Below are 14,145 nucleotides of genomic sequence, written 5' to 3'. Positions count from 1 at the left end.
TGGAACTCAGGTCTCTGGCATAGAGATTACAAGGTCTCTGGCAAATGGATTACATGACCTACCCATTTGTGTCATTTGTCATTTTAATATTGTAAAATATGGGACTCTTCCATGATCTCAATTTTTCATTGCCCTTTCTTGTCCTCCAAGTATCTCCATCTCTCACCGAGCTCCAGATTCTTCTCGTCACCTTTCTTTCAAATATTAGAAGCTTTCGCATCTCCATTTTATTAGGTTTGTGTGAAAGTTTGTAGAGTTTTTCCATAAGTTTAATAAACACAATAGACACACACAACAGAGACCTTAGTCATCGGTAATACATTCCCGTTCATTATTTACAACAGTCTGACAATGCTGGGGTGACTTTACAATTCCACAACTCTAGAAACCATGTGGTTTTGAGGCAAAGAACTGATCAAATCATATTTGGAGCACATTTTCACCCAACACCCCAGTGGGCTTGCCACTCTTTGGCAGGTTAGTGCTTGGCTACCACGGGACCCCAGCCTACGCAGCATCGTTTCTCTTCCATGCTGTATGTCTATCCTCATGCACTTATTTTTCCATTCCCTTGGGGAACATATCTGGGATGTCTTGGAAATGTAGTCTGCACATTCAGTAGCTGATATCAGACAGTCTCCCCCACTTTATTTTCATTCCTTTTTTTTCTTTCTTTGTTCCCCTTCTCTTATCCTTCTTCCACTTCAGCATCTGGTTTCTCTTTTTCTTCTTCCTCCCTGTGCCGTGCTGAAGGCCAGTCCATATGACTTACACGTAACAGGTGACTAGGTAATGCGAAATACCCAGCCCCGCATTGACAGGTAGGATTCGCATGTACCCCTGGTACAGGCGAGGCCCAGGGAGGGGTGATTGTCTGAGCTGCTACCTTTCCAAATTGCCGATTGGTCCCTCTGTCAGGTGTTTGGAACCTGAGGTGTGAACATTCACCTAAGGCGGGTGTGCTCCCTTCTGAGGGGGGTCCCCAGGAGGAAGAAGTGCACCATAGGAGACGCTGGCAGTCGTGGGAGATTTTCTCGCAATGAGTCAATCATCATTTTCACAGTCAGTGTCTACCAAATATAAAAGGAATGAGGCTAACAATTCAAAAACCCTCTGAGCTGTACCACGGTTCCTTGTGATTTATATACTGAAGACGGGCAGTCCTTTGCTACGGTAAATTCTTTTATCATTCAGAAAGGTGTTAACGCAGTTGCTGGCCATGTGAAACCCTGCCCTCTTTTATGAAATGGCACTTTGCTTTTGGAGACTACTTCAAATTCCCAAGCACAACAACTGCTTGCCACTTCACTCCTCCATGGCTATCCTGTGTTCATATGAAGGCCCATTGAATGCTGAGTTATTCCCATGGTTTTATTTACACTCGGCTACTCGATGGTCTGACCGAGGCATAAATCCAAAGGTATCTCTCTGATCAGGGTGTTTTTGCAGTCCATAAAGTGATGAAAAAGGTAGTTGCATCGTTAGTGCCCACATGCACTCTTTTTCTCACTTTTGATAGAGTGGCACTTGAGTCAAAGATCAAAGCAGGCTATGAAGTTATCACAGTCTGACCATTCATTCTGAATCTGATGCGCTGCTACCAGTGTCATCGTTTCAACCATACTCGAATGTCCTGTCAACACCTGGTCAACTGTGTAACCTGTGGTAGGGATGCTCATAAGGACAAGTGCCTGCCGCCTCCTTCCTGCTGTATCAACTACAGTGGTGACACCACTCGCGTCCTCCTGAGACTGTCCCAAATATCTCAATGTGCAGGCTGTCCAGGAGATCCAGGTAAAGGAAAAACTGCCTTACCTGGTTACTTGCAAGCTTTTGGCTAGTCAGGGGACTGATGACCTCAGAAGTTAAGTCCCATAGTGCTCAGAGCCATTTTTTTGGCTAGTTGCAAACCCTGTGTTCTACCATCTGGCACTTTCAGTACTGTTCTTGCTACATCTCGCTCCATGAAGGACATTTCCATGCAGACATGAAACCTCAAATTCAGCACTGCAGTTGTGAAATTGCCCAGTGTCATGGTAGTATCCCATCTCCTCCTCCAGCTGTGCCACAAGCCACCAAACTTTTGCCTCACAGGGTGAAGTCACCTGCTACACAACTGGTGGGCTTGAAGGGCAGAAAGAATACTCCCATAAAGACTTGCTAGGACCCTCCAGCCAACAAACATCTAGGTCTTCCTGTGCCAACCAGAAAGGCTCCAAGAAGTCAGAGTCAAACGGTCTTCTCCTTTAGCGACTTGGAGATCCTCTTCGATGGTGTCGCCACTTAATACTCTCGCTCGGCCAACCTCCTTGTTGCCGGTGTGCACCACCAACCGTTTTTCCCCTGGGCTCCACATGTGGACAAAGGCAGAATACCGACACCTCTGTACATCTAGTGGAGTAGGATCCTCCAACCTCTGTGCCGTATAGCAGTGAGTCTTCGAAGGCTGGCACTTGGCTGCCGCCATGGTGACACCACCTCATTTTTTCCATCTTCCCCTTTCCTCATTATGACTCTCCTTTAATGGAACGTTTGCAGCCTTCGATCCCACAAAGTGGACTTCGGCTGCTTGTTCTCTGTCTCCAGCAAACAAAACTGCATCCTCACGACCACTTTGAGCTCTTGCGTTTCTTCCCGTTTCGTTTTGACCTTTCCCCTGAGGACGGCATCCCATCTCGCGTGGGAGTCATGCAGGATGATGATCATAGTCAACCGATCTCCATGACTACCCAGCTTCGTGCCCTCTTGGCTGACCTTCCCAATCACCTTAACCTCATCTGCCTTAACACGGAAGCACCCACATTTCTTTCAGACTCTCAAACACTTATACCCATTTGAACATTTCCTTCTGCACCGCCCAGCTTGCCCATCGTCTTAAGTGGTCTGTTCCCTCTGACATGTACTCGAGTGACCTTTACGCGTACTATCCAATCGCTGACTCCCACCCCACCTACGTTCACACCCAAATAGTGGCTTTCTAAGGCCAACTGGCAGCTTTACTCCTCCCTGGTGACCGTTGAAGAATGAGAGTTCCCTGTTTGTGATGACCGTGTAGAATATCTTACAAATGTTATCCACCGCAGAACATTCCGTTCCTCGCACTTCCTCTTAGCCGCGGCATGTCCCGGTGCTGTGATGGACTGAGGCGTGCCGCAACACAATTTGTGCACAGAGATGTGCTCTCCGCATTTTTAACCATCATTATACAATGCCCAACTGCATTCGTACAGACAGTTGCATGCACAGTGTTGTCGCATTCTTTGGGATAGCAGAAAAGCTAACTGGATTTCCTTTACTAGTTCTTTTAACAGTTCCACACCATCTTCTGTCGTGTAGGCCAACCTCCAATTGCTCTCTGGTGCCGAGGTCCATTCCCCAGTTTCCGGCCCGACAGTAACAGATAATTTCATAGTGGACACTGCTGCATCTCCAACTCCTTGGGCCGCTATTTTGCAGACATTTCGAACTCCACCCTCTATCACCCTGCCTTCCTCCATGGGAAATGAGTGACTGAGACTCAGGTGGTACCCTTCTCTTCTCAGAATCATGAGTGCTACAATGCTGCCTTTACTATCAGTGAGGTAAGTGATGCTCTCACTTCATCCTGATATACCGCCCCAGGGTCAGACAATGTTCACGTTCAGATGTTGCAGCTTTTATTCCTCCATATGCAAATCGCATATGGGCAGAAGGCACATTTTCCAGATGCTGGTGTGAACCCACTGTCATACCCATAACTAAGCCTGGGAAGGACAATCAGCTTCCTTCAAATTGTCGCCCCATTTCTCTCACCAGCTGTGGTTGCAAGGTGATAAAACATATGATTCATGCTCGGCTGGTATGGTGGTTCCAGTCTCCCAGTTTATCAACCACTGCTCAGTGTGAATTTCGAGTGTGCTGTTCTGTGATTCACCATCTCATCCCTTTGTCAACCCATGTCATGAATGGTTTTCTGCGGAAATACCAGACTGTGGCCATTTTTTCTGATTTGGAGAAAGCCTGTGACTCCTGCTGGACAACTGGTATCCTCCATACTTTCTACATGTGGGGCTTCCATGGTCGCATGCCCCATTTTCTTCAGGACCGAGTCTTTAAGGTATGTGTGGGTTCTACCTTGTTTCACCTTTATACAGGAAAATGGTGTGCCTCAGGGTACTAACCTGAGCATCATCCTCTTTCCTATCACCATTAACCCTATTAAGCCTGTCTCCTGTCAGGCATCTCCAGCTCCATCTTCATTGACAATTTTGCCATCTATTGCAGTTCTCCATAGACTTGTCTCCTTAAGTGGCATCTTCAGCGATGTCTCGATTGTCTTTAGTCATGTAGCATCGATAATGGCTGTCATTCTTCCACTGACCAAACTGTTTGTATGAATTTCTGGCAGCGCAACAAATTCTTCCACCATCTTTACATCTTGGACCTGTTGCTATTCCATTCGTTGACACTGTCATGAAATTCCTGTAGCTCATGCTCAGTAGGGAACTTTCTTGGACATACTGTCTGGCCACCTGCTGTACGCGGTCCTTCAATGTCCTACGTGTCCTCAGCAGTACTTCCTGCGGAGCAGACTGGATCACCTTCCTCCGTTTTTACGGGTCCCTTGTCCATTCGAAACTAGGCTATGGATGTTTCATTTATGCATCTGCACATCCAATACACTGTCTCAATACAATCCACCATCATGGCATCCATTTGGCCACTGGCGCCTTTTACACTAGCCCAGTTGAAAGTCTGTATGCCGAAGCAGCTGAACTACTGCTGTCATACCACTGTGACTTTCTCCTCAGCAGATAAGCATGCCGTTTGTCTGCCATGCGTGGCCACTCACCCTGTGTTTCCTTTTTTGATGACTCCTTTTATTGCCAGTATAGGGCACGTCCCTTTTCTCTGTTACCTCCTGGATTTTGCTTTCAGCTCTTGCTCCAGCAGCTCAACTTAACTCTACCTGCCACTTTCCTGATGGGTGTGAAACCTTCACACCTTGGCTTTGTGCAGGGGCCTAAGTTCACCTTGGTCTTCATTTATTTCCTAAAGACACCACTCCAGCCTTCTTCTATCGCTGTAAGTTTCACGACCTTTGCATGGAACTTTCGCAATAGCACCTTTGTGCACACTGATGGTTCTTGGACTGACCATGGTGTCGGGTGTGCCTTCATCATTAGCACCAAAGTTTTTCTGTACCAGCTTCCTGAATGCTGCTCAATATTTACAGTCGAGCTCTTTGCCCTGTATCAGGATGCGCAGTACGTCTGGCGACACAGGATTTTCAATTGTGTCATCTACTCCGACTTGCTCAGTGCCCTTCAGAACCTCAGTGGATTGTATACTGTCCATCCCTTAGTGCAGTGGCTACAGGAAAGCTGTCACTTGCTCACTCTTGATGGAACCACTGTGATGTTTATGCGGATTCCTGGTCATGTCAGTCTAACAGGAAACTAGGCTGCTGACGCTGCTGCCAAGGCAGCAGTCCTCGCACCTCGGTTCTTCCACTCCCTCCGATGATCTCTGTGTTGCTGTCTGTCAGCAGATGGTCTCACTTTGCCATGACAACTGATCCTCCCTTAATGGAAACAAGCTCCAGGGAATTAAGCGTCTCCCATTGTCTTAGACAACCTCCTCTTGGTCCTCTCGCCACAAGGACCGCATTTTAGCTAGGTTGCATATTGGACACTGTCTTTTTAACCATCGCCATTTGTTAAGTGGTGTTCCCCCACCCCATTGTGCTCATTGCCCTCAATCTGTGACAGTTTGCTATTTCCTGATGGAATGCCCTTTTTTTTTAACCACTTATGTTCTCATTTATGTTTGCCATCTGAAATATTGGCTGTTTTAGTGAACGATGTGCAGGCTGTCGACTGCGTTTTTCTTTTTATCCGTCGTAGCAATTTGCGAAGGACATTTAATCTTTACTTCAGGACCTCTGTTTCTCTTTAGCCACAGGTATCTTAGTGTTTGATGGTCCCCCTCCCCGCGTATATTATCTGCAAGAAGCTCAGCAAACCTATGTTTCCCTCTCATATTCAGGTGAAGGCCATGTCTGGTAAAGTCCCCTCTCCCAATTGTAGCAGTTGGCACTGCACCCCACAAAACTCACACTTGCGCATGTAGCTGCAACTCCTATTTCATCCAGGTCACTCCTAATACTGTAATTACTGTTCTTAGCCTGGCTGTTCCCTGCACCACCAATTAAAATAACCTGGTCCTCTTTTCCAAAACCTTTGCACAAATTCCTGGCCTTAAAAAAATTTAAGAAACCTCCCATCTTGTACAAGAATCAACCAATGGCATGGATGACTGCTACTTTATTTTGTGAATGGTATGAATTGATTTTCATACCTGAAGAGAGAAAAAGAAAAAAAAACACCAAAAGGTCAAAGGAAAAGAAGGCAGTAAGGTAATGTTAATTCTGGACAACACACTTGCCCAGCCCACAGAAAGCCTTCTTGATGTTTCTAAATACTAATACTGCTGCCAAACATAATGAGTTCACTGCATCCAATGGACCAATCAGTTATTGAAACTATGAAGTGACTTTATAGAAGACAACAGTTGAGGAAGTTTTTGATAGAAGATGAAAATGAAGATGCCATTGCAGCTCATCACCAAAAATTGAATTTAAAAGACTGCTCTTACATGATGGCGGAAGCATGGAATTTGGACAAGACAATCACATTAAAAAGAGCTTGAAATAAATTGAAAAGCATTTCAACCAAAGATGAGGTACAACAAGATTATGATGAAAAGTAGCAGTGTGGAAAGGAAGAGGAAGAAAGAAATGTGGTAGAGACAAAATATCCTTTGAGAGCATGAGAAAGATCCTTTTGAAAATTCTTGGACATTCTGACTGCAGTGCAGAGGATATAGCTGAGTGACTTGCTTGTGATTCTGTGAACCCTTGATTCCAAATTCTCTGTGATGCTGAAATCATTAAAAGTATGGGAGAAGAAACAGATGGCCAGGAGGATGACACTGTCATTGAACGAGATATGGGACCATCAGCTAGTGAGGCATTTACGTGTCTTAACACTGTACTAACATGGATGGAGCAGCAAACTGAGTGTGACCGTATGCAGTGAATCACTGTCAAGTGTATGAGAGACTTGGCTGCACAAAAACAACCGACTCTGACCGTTCTGTTCAACAACTGGCATTGTACATAAGTACAGTACTGTACCAAATCGAAACAATTTCTAGTCACTGAAATAATATTGCAGTGGTAAGTATACCCAAATTTTGCCTTTTTTTGGTAGAAAAAAGGAAATGACCTATTTTCCTGATTTGTCCTAATATCCAAATATTTTATAATCCAGATTTGGGCCTGGTCCCAAGTCATCCAGATAGTTGGAGTTTTTTTTATTTTATTTATTCTTATTTTATTTTTCATTTTTTTACATATCTAGCTTCGTAAGTCCAAATTGAGGAGCAAATCTCCAAGGTTAGGAACATGTCACTATAAGAAATTACAACATAAAATTAATAACAGATAAAATAAATTGTTTATGAACCCAAAAAAGACAAGTCATAATTTTATGTAAGCCCAATCAACAATATAACACTAGAATCAGCTTAATTTTTCATGGAAGTCTTTGGCAGAATGAGGAAACTCTTCAGTATAGACTTGAAAGTGTGTGGATTACTGCTAAGGTTTTTGAATTCTTGTGGTAGATTATCGAAAATGGATGCAGCAGTATACTGCACACCTTTCTGCACAATAGTCAAGGAAATGCAATCTAAATGCAGACTGTATTTCTGCTTAGTATTAACTGAGTGCAAGCTGGTAATTCATGGGAATAAGCTGATATTGTTAACAAGTAACGACATTAAACAATATACATATTGTGAGGCCAGTGTCAGAAAACCCAGACTAATGAACAGGGGTATCAGGAAGCTGACCATTCCTAAAGGAAAACATTACGAATGTGGCTAAGTACAGGGCTAACATGCAGCACAGTACTTTAATATTCTACTGGGTACTTCAGCATATCCATGAGAGTCCTTAGTATTCAGTGATCTAAGCACTGACTCAATCTCCCCGTTGTCAATATCACAACAGAGGAGTATTTCAGACATCAGTCTTGGAAAGGCATTTTCCAAGAGTTATATGATTCTCTGCAAAAACTAAGGTTTTATTTAACTCACCAGCAATGCTCAGACAACAATTGTTAAATACTGTACATATATCTGACTTGTCAGCAACATAAACATTTTTACTACGAACTGACTTTATATTGTTGACCTTATGCCGCTGACCAGATACTTCCTTCACGACTGATGATAAAGGTTTTAATTTTATCCTGTGAATTAGCTATTCTATTTTTGCCTTCGTAATAACATTTTAAGTACATTACAATACTGTTTGTAATGGGTTACTGTAGCTTGGTTGTGACTACTTCTGACATTTTGATATAATTCCCTCTTTGTTCTACATGATATCCTTATCCCATTAGTCAGCCACCCAGGCTGCCTTTTATTGCTAGTACCCTGTTTAGAACATTCTAATGGAAAGCAACTTTCAAAGAGGATGAGAAATGTTTTAAGAAAAACATTATATTTGTCTTTTATGTTATCGGATCTATAAACATCCTGCCACTCTTGTTCCTTAACTAAGTTTAAAAAACTCTCTATTGCTGTTGGATTGGCTTTTCTACATAGTTTGTAATTATATATAACATTTGTTTGAGTACAAAAACCTTTTAGTGTTAAAATTTGTGCATCATGGTCTGAAAGGCCATTCACCCTTTTACTAACAGAATGCCAATCTAGTAATGAAGAGTGAATAAAAATATTGTCTATGGCTGTGCTGCTGTTCCCATGCAACCTGGTTGTATAAAATGCAGTCTGCATCAGATCATGTGAATTTAGGAGATCTTCCAACATCCTTTTTCTTGCACAATCACTTACAAAATTAATACTGAAGTCACCATGTGTAACTAATTTTTGTTACATCCTATAAAGTGAACCAAGAAAATAATATATGCATTGCTGGCAGAAAATTGCAGCACCAAAAAATAATCAATGTATAGTAATGGAGTTTCGGGAATACATTAGTTAGATTACATATTTAAGTGACACATGTAATGTAAGCATGAGATAAGCGATTGCAAATGAGAAATGCTGGTACACAATAACCATTGTAACTGCCAGAATATTGAATACAAGCATGCAAAGCTTACATTGTGTTGTAAGTGTTCCAGATGTCAGTTTGTGTAATGGAATTCTATGCATGTTGCACTTGGTCGGCAAAAACAGAAAGGTTTATATTGTTTGTGGATGATGCTGGAGTTGTTGTCTGCAGATGTCCCATATGTACTTGACTGGGGACAGATTTGGTGATTGGGCAGGCCAAAGCAACGTGTCAACAGTGTGTAGATCATGTTGGGTACAACAGCGGTACGTGGGCAAGTGTTATCCTTTTGGAAAACACCCCCTGGAGTGCTGTTCATAAATGGCAGCACAATTACCATACTTACATACAAATTTGCAGTCAGGGTGCCTGGGATAACCATAAGAGTGCTCCTGCTGTCACACAAAGTCACACACCAGACCATAACTCCAGGTGCAGGACAAGTATATCTAGCACACAGACAGCTTAGTTGCAGGCCTTCAAGTAGCCTCCTTCTAACCAACATATGGCCATCACTGGCACTGAGGCAGAACCAACTTCCATCAGAAAACACAATAGACCTCCACCATGCTCTTCAATCAGTTCTCACTTGACACGACTGAAGTTAGAAATGGTGGTGGTTTCGGGTCAGTGGAATGCAAGCAACAGGGCATCCAGCTCAGAACTGTCCTTGAAGTATCAATTTGTAATGGTTTGTTATGCCACTGTGGTATTAACCTCTGCTCAAATCGCTGCTGCAGATGCAACACAATGTGGCAGAGCCATACGCTGAACACAGAGGTCTTCCCTCTCGGTAGTGCCATGTAGTCACATGGAGCCCAGTCTTCTCACAACAATACATTCTTGTGCCAGCAATCGTGTGCAGTTGCTACACTTCTGCCAAGTCTTTAGCAGTATCACAGAAGGAACACCCAGCTTCTCATAGCCCTGTTACGTGACCTTGTTCAAACCCAATGAGGTGTTGATAATGATGCCTTTGTCACGTTAAAGACATTCTTGACTAACATCAACTCACCACGTCCGATATCGAAGGTAACTAACGTCCATGGCCGTTATAGCATGTTGAAGAAAACCTGATTTGTATCCTCATAGTGGCACTACTAACAGCACTCATGCAACTGGTATGAAATCTGAATAAACATCATCTTTCGGATGTAGAAACACATCTACCAACTTCTGTTTGTGTCGCTTAACTCCTCCTTGGTGTTGCAATCCTTTTTTTGTCAGTGCATGATCAAATCACAGCAAAGCCATGCTAGGCACAATTACTTGTACATAATATTGATGTAATTAAGGGGACTCCAGTTTACCATCTTTGCCCGAAAAAAGCATGTTCTTTGAGAATTTTTTTCTTGATATGTGTTCTCGATATCAATGTCAAATTTGGTCAAAATGTTTATTGATATTTCCTCTACAAACTGGAATTTTTTCGACCGGAAATGTCGAATAGCAAAGGCAGAAGTGCCATCAGAACGAAACAAAATTTCGATGTAGACCTCCATGCGCGGTATGTCATATGTCAGCCGGCTCGTCTGAAATCAAAATTGAGTTGACGTTAGCAAAGTATATAAGATTCTTTAGGAGTTGTACCTCGCTTATGTTATTTGGACCATAGGAAACAAAATGGCGGCCATTTGAAGAAAAACTGGGTTTTTTTCATTGATTTTTCAATTTCGTCGGCCAAGTAAAAATATTTATAGTTGATGAATGGGAATAAAAGTGGTACAACTCCTAGACAATTTAATTAGCTTCGTCAGAAACAAAGAATCATGCCCATCGGTTCAGTAGATTTGAAGTTACCATACCGCGCGATAAAAAAAAGTCATTTCAAGAAAAAGGCGTTTTGAAGTTTTGACTACATATAAATGCAATATTATGCAACTTACGTTCATATGCTATTTTGGGTCCATAAACTAGTCCTTCCTCTTCCTCACAGAGGGCGTTCTGGTTGATCTGGGCCATCCTGCGCTGCTCCAGAGCCTCTCGTACGGCCGGTGACAAGCTGTTTTCGGCCACTTGAATCTTGTGGTCGTCCAAATGCTTGGCGAACTGCGTCGAATATAGTCCCAGGGTGAAGTACATTGTTGTCATGGTCTTCAGAATTGCTGAATACCCTTCGTTGAAGCTACTCACTGCCAGGAAAGTCTCAGTCTCCACAGTCTTCTCACCAGAATGCAAATGCTTGGGGGCTAACTTCCAAATACACACGTTCAAACTTTCATTTGAATTTTGTGTGTTTCCTCCCAAGCACAGGTACAATAACTCGACCTCTGAAAGAAAAAAACTGGTGCGTGAAAAGGGCTGGTTTCAGGCCGGTGCATTTTTTTGGTTCAACCGCAAATAACAAACATTTCCGTTCCGTATTCGGAAAAACTGTTTCAGGGGTGGATTCAAAACACTTTTATGGATCCAAAAATGCAATTTAAAAAAATCGATTTTTTGAACCAAAAGGTAGTAAACCTCCCCTTAACATTTTTATGTAAAGCACTGTTTGGATAAATCAAATCTCATATTTGCACTAGTTAGCAAATGAATTTTTGTTACATTATTATCACACATGAAAGTTCATACAATAATATATCTGGATTCACTAGTGAGCTATTCTAAAAATGTAAAACCCTAATTGTAATTTGTAAAATTACTGAAATAAAAATGCATGCATCTGATTTCCATTATTGTAACTTCCTACAGGCACCAGTGATGGCATCCACAGATCAGTCTGCCAGTCGGTGTTGTTAAAGATTTTTTGGTGTCAAGACTGTATTAAATGATGCTTAAATATTGTAATACATGCATTGAAGTTAAATTCTTTGTTTCATGTAGATAATTTCACAGTCAGCACATTAAAAATTGCATGACACTCAAGGAAATGGACCAGAGACAACATCTTTAATGGAGGAGCAACAAAATCAAATCAGTTAAACCACAGTTTATTTCAATGACAGATACCAAGGTTAACTGCTCCATTCAGCCTAGGCACATTTCACCATCTTAAAATTGCTGGTTTATAAATTCTTCCATGACAAGCTGAAAATGCTGTCAGGACTCTGCACAGTTTCTTACAGGCAGTCACTTCCTTCTCAATTTGAATACAATGTTGAATTAATGGCATGGCAAGGAATGGTCCAGGAGGGTCCAATAACCTTATGTACTCATCTAAAAGTCTCTCCATGTCTTCGTTGTCTCAACGATCTGGATGTGTAACTTTCTTCGTCATTGCGTTCAAACTGACAGACTGTCCCAGTGTTGTGTACGTGGTGTGACAATAAAGAAACTGGACTCGTTGTTGTGTGCATTTCCACCTTCGTTGATAACAGAGAAGAGTAGGGAATAACCTTGGAACTCTCCCTGACAAACATACAAAATTTCACGCTGCTGTGGTGGTCAGTCAGGCAGTGAGCCTGCTTAGAAACAGGTTGTTTGTCTGAGCTCCATCAGAATTATGCTGCACATTAAAGTGGAACAATATGTTAAAATCAAATTACTCACAAAACTTTGAAAATCTCCCACAGAAACTTATGATTTCTTGAAACAAGTTTATGGTAATCAGCGTCTCTCATACGAAAGTTTTCGAGTGAGTTAAGAGGTTCAAGGCCAGTAAGGAAGACTTTGAAGACAATTCAAAATCCACTTTTAAAACTGAAGAGAATGTGGGGGTATTCAGTAGAATTGTTTGAGAAGGCTGCTGCCTAAGCATTCAAGCAATTTCAGGACTTGTCTGCATAAATAAGGGGACCATTAGGCAAGTTTTGCATGATGATCTGGGCATGACAGTTTTGTGCTAAAGTAGTGCCAAGAATCCTCACAAATGAGCAAAAGCAACATCAAGTGGACTGCTGTGCTGACACTGTTGAAACATTGAAAATGACCCTAATTACCTCAGAAAAGTAATTACGTGTAATGAAACATGGATACTCTGATATGATCCAGAGACTAAGCGACAACCTATGCATTGGAAGAGCCCTCAATCCCCTAGGAAGAAGAAAGTTTGTGTAAGTAAATCACAATTCAAGGCACTGATGGCGTTTCCTTTGATATCCAATGGGTTATCTACATTGATTGGGTGCCTGAAGGTCAGACTGTCAATCAAGCTTGCTATGTAACTGTTTGGAAGACCCTCCGTGAATGTGTGTGACAAAGAGCATATCTATGGAAGAATCGCTCATTGATTCTTCGTCAGGACAACATGCCGGTCCGTAACACGATGTCTGTGAAGAGGTTTTTGGTGAAAAACAACATTCCAGTGATGGAACATCCACCGTATTCACCTGGCCTAGCACCATGCAGCTTCTTTCTCTTCCCAAAACTAAAGTCTGTGATCAAAGGAAGCAGGTTCAAGTCCATGGATGCAGTGAGGGAAAAAGCGAGGAGTCTCCTCAGCGACATAACGGAAAAAGACTTGCAGCACTGCTTATGTTGAAGTGAACAACATTTCAGTTGTGTAAGTTTTTTCAATAAAGAGTTAAAGCATGAGTCAGGTCTCTTTATTTGCCACACCTCATAATGTGATGTGAATTCCTTGTGCAATATGTCCTCACCTACTACTTCTGAGCTGTCATAGTACCTTGTGATCTTCAATTCTAAAATTATCAATACTGACCAGCACAACTCTCTTTCATTTTCCTTCCATAGGATAAACCAGGCCATGCAGAACATTGTACTTTGTTATTCTTCATTCACGACAAAGGCTCAACACATACAGTGGTCAGTAGCAGATAGCAGATCAGTTCTACATCAATCCAGTTTAACTTTCCAATACCTTCCAGCATGATATCCTGTGTGTTGACTGTAAGAGACCTTGTACACAGTTTAGGGGGGCGTTCCTGACGTTGTGGGTGTTCATTGTTACAGTAATGGATTTTCAACTGTAAAACCAAGATGATATGGTGCTCTATCCAGTTCAATTATATGCTGTTCCAAGTTGGCTTTGATATGATGTGCAACTAGGAAATATAAACGGAGTATGACATCATAACCACTGCAGACCATGGGGAGAACTTCTACTTTAACCCAAAAGT

This window comes from Schistocerca americana, chromosome 5 (assembly GCF_021461395.2).
Source record: "Schistocerca americana isolate TAMUIC-IGC-003095 chromosome 5, iqSchAmer2.1, whole genome shotgun sequence".
Taxonomy (NCBI): Eukaryota; Metazoa; Arthropoda; class Insecta; order Orthoptera; family Acrididae; genus Schistocerca; species Schistocerca americana.
This window is presented reverse-complemented; position numbering follows the sequence as displayed.